Here is a 3,897-nt window from a genome sequence, read left to right as displayed (position 1 = left end):
TTTATCAGCACATGATGGCCTGAGTTTTTGGAATCCAAGTTTTTAGCATCTTCTCCAGGTAATGTCAAAGGGCGGCTCGTTTGGAAACTTCCAGCCTGGGAAATGGCTGGGGCTCTGGGGTTGCTTGGATACATGGGGGGATACATGGGGTTCCTTCCTTCAGGCTGGGTAGAGGGGGACCAGAAGCTGAGAAACCTCTTCAGACAGAGACACTCCTCTGTCCCCATCATATTCCAGTGTCCCATGTAGCACTGTCCACACCAGCATCCCCAGGAAAAGGGGACCCCCACCAGTCCTGGCTCTCCTGCTCCTCTGGAGGGACTCCGGGTATCCAGCAGCAGAGGCACTCCATAGCTCTCTGCTCCAGCTTCCCTCCACCCTGTGTGGGGACAGGGTGGGAGCCACAGGCAGGGGCCACCCTAAGAACACAGAGTCATTCATACCATTCAGAACCTTCCGCCAGGGCCAACACTCTAATGAGGGTAAAACTGAGTTACCCAAATACCGGAGGCAGGGTGGGGGCACCAGATGAGCAAGTGTGGAGCCAGAAACCACAGGCTGGGCCCTGAGGCAGTGAAGGGCAGAAGCGGTGGGGAAGGGAGAGAGGGAGAATGTGAGGATGGGTTAGTGCCAACCTTTGCTAGGGCAGAGGCTCTTGGTCTTATTATATCACTGCCGCCTGTGAGAGGACATGACAATGATGTTCCCCACCTGCACGTGCTCCCGTGGGATGCCTGGATCACTGACCAGGGCCCGACTGGGGACACTGACTGGCGACACGAAGGGCTGTGTGTGGTTTGGAGACAGGACATGAGGGCACTGACTGCCCTTGTTTGGCCAGTGGAGGCTCCATCAGTCCTGGCTTGGGATGAGACAAAGTCGTGCAAAGAATCCAGGGGGAGGGGCAAGCTGACTGTGCCCCTAAGCACACTCATGGTGGCTGCAATTAGGTGATGTCCGTGGGGCAGGGGGTGGCATCTCCCTGCCATGAGAGTGTGTGTGACCCTAGACCCTCCTTCTATCCTGCCTCCACTCGTCAGCATCTTGATTGAACTGAGGAATGTGGGCAGATGGGAAAGCCTAACCAGGAAGGGCAGAGGGACCCCAAGGTGTGGAGTATCTTCTGGTCCCCAGGGAAGCCTGCACAAAGGCTGAGGCTTCAGTAATCCATCAAGGTACCCCGCTCACCTGTCTGCCACCTGCCAGCCAGCACAGTCCAGCCCGTTGGGCCCCCCAGGTGAGGCCACACTCCCCACAGTGAGACCAGGGGAACGCTGTGTTGGGTGCATCCCTGGCCATCTCCCCACTCATTTGCTGCTGTGTGGCCCTGGCCTGGTTCTAGCCAGCTGAGGCCTGCTTTAGGGGGTCAGTTCATTCACGCCCCTGTGAATTTCTTGGGTTTGCCTCCTCACCCCAAGGCTGCACATACCTCTGAAATCTCTCTGTCTTACCTGTGCCTTTGGCCCCATCCCCTTGGACTCCCCCCTGTTATTACATAGTCCGAGGCTGCTGGCAGTCCAGGGGAATCCTGGGGCCTTTCAACAGAAAACAGAGGCACCCCTCTTCCAGGATGATGCAGGCCTTGCTAGGGCACATGATTTGGTAGGTGGGGTAAAGACTGCTTTTCATTACCAGCTGGTTGCTCCTCAGCCCTCAGCCTCTTAGCTCAACCTGCACCCCAGAACCCGGCAGCCAAAGAGCATCTTCACAGGTCTCACCTCAACCTCCCCTCCTCCGAAGACTTCCCTGGCTCCCTACTGCCCTCAGCTGTACAAAGCCCACACTCAGCCAGTGCATGAGGCCCTCATTGCCTTCCCTGAACTCACTCCAGAAATGCTCTCCTCCTTGGCTGTCTCATGCCACTCAGCGTGACTGCAAGAGTGGCTTGCAGTTCAGATCCCTCAGGCCTCAACTTTTGGGACTCTGGGATTTTTCTTCATGGGATTTTTGTTTGTCTGTCTGTTTGTTTGTTTGTTTGTTTGTTTCTGGCTGGAATGCCTTTCTACCTCACCACCTCACCCCCCATTTCCATCTTTTAAGATCTTGAAGAAAGGGACCCTCACTTATCTCTGTAGGTTCCAGCACAGGGACTTGGTATTTTTAGAGCTCAACACATCAATGTTTGTTAAATGAATAACTCTACCCTCTCAAGGCTAACTGAAGTGTGAGGCCTGGGGGAAGGGCGTGGGCAAGGGAAGACTGGGGATCACAGCCATTCTACTTTCCATTCTGAATTCCTTTGGAATCCAAACCAAAATTCCCTCCTCAAAGTCATAATGGCCTGAGACCCTGTGGCCTGGCTGGAGACAGGAGAGAGAGCGCACCACCAGGTTAACCTTCTCTGAGCCACTGTATGCCATTGTTGTCCTTGAAAAAGCAGGTTCTCCAGGAGGTGAGTCTGGGATGGGGAGGGAAGAGGGGCTGGGGAAGAGTGAGGGACTTGTGAAGGACTCGGGGGCTTTGGAAGGATGCATCCCCTCCTTCAAAAATTAGTCTAGCCCTGGCCAGGGTGCTCAGTTGGATGGAGCACCGGCCTGTTCACCAAAAGGTTTTAGGTTTGGTTCCCTGACCAGGCGTGTACAGGAGGCAACTGATAGATGTTTATTTTTCCCTGTCTCTCTCCCCCTCTTCCTCTCTCTTTAAAACCAATACACATATCCTCAGGTGAAGATTAAAAAAAACTACCCTTAATCTAGTAGTTTGTTTCAGTAATTTTGGCTGTATCAAAGTATCACAAGTACAGGTGTTTACTGTATTCTGCCATGTACGATTCACACTTCTTTGCCCAAATTTTTGAGGGAAAATAAGGGTGAGCATTATACATGGGTATAAAGATTACATACCAAGTGTATAATAATGGGTATAATAATCCTGGGTGTAATGCGCACAAAAACATGGGTGTTCATTATACACAGCAAAATACTGTATTTGTTTTTTTGTTGTTAAAAATTGAGCTGCCTTTTAAACTTAAATACAGGGTAGGGCAAAAGTATTCAGTAGGTTTACAGTTGTGACTATGCAAAAGACAGAATTTATTCTTGTATTATTATTCATTAATTATTATATTATTTTTCCATACGAACAACTGGTGTTTTCAGTCTCACCTCATTCTAAGCATCCATACCTGTGAAATCACAGTTCTGATGTTCTAATTATACTTTTAATAAACAGAGAAATGAACACATATTGTTAGGTTAAAAGAAAGGTTTGCTTGTGTACCATCTGAAGTCCTGCGCACAGACCTTGGCACACGCGGACTTGGGACGCAAGAAGGGGGCCGGCCTGGAGAGCTGACTTCTAGAAACTCCGGATCTCAAAGCCAGGAAGGGGCCACTTCGGAATGTTCACGGCTAAGCCCAAAGCTGGCTTTAAATGCTCCAGAGTCCTCTGCACCGGAAGCCACGGAGCGGGATCAATCAAAGAATCTGAGAAAAAGAGACGAATGGCTTGGACTTGAGGAATAAACTAGCAAGGCTGGACGGCGACCCGCAGGCGAAGGCGTGGGCTCCGGGAGGACAGGCGCTCAGAGAACGCGAGCGAGCGGGCGGGCGTGGAGCCGCGTTCCAGCAGCTCACCCGGTGAGTGCTCGGCCCTGATTCCCTCTCACTGCTGTAACACCCGCCCTCAACACCGCCACCTCCAGGGTCAGTGATGCTCTGAGGCAGGTCGGGGAAGGGAAGCTAAAGAAAAAGGCACCGAGGTTTGTTCTCGGTCAGTGTGTGGAAGGGAAACCTGTCCCTCTCCCTAGGGGTGGTGGCAGCCACAGGATACAGGGCTTGAAATAAGCCCTTGATGGGATTAGTGAGTCTTCTCTTCACTCTTCATACCAGAACCAAAAGCCTCCCTGCTGGCTGAGAGTCCTCAGTGCTTGACATGGATGAGTTAGGAATGGAAAAA

Source organism: Phyllostomus discolor, chromosome 8, assembly GCF_004126475.2.
Source record: "Phyllostomus discolor isolate MPI-MPIP mPhyDis1 chromosome 8, mPhyDis1.pri.v3, whole genome shotgun sequence".
In the NCBI taxonomy this organism is placed as follows: domain Eukaryota; kingdom Metazoa; phylum Chordata; class Mammalia; order Chiroptera; family Phyllostomidae; genus Phyllostomus; species Phyllostomus discolor.
This window is presented reverse-complemented; position numbering follows the sequence as displayed.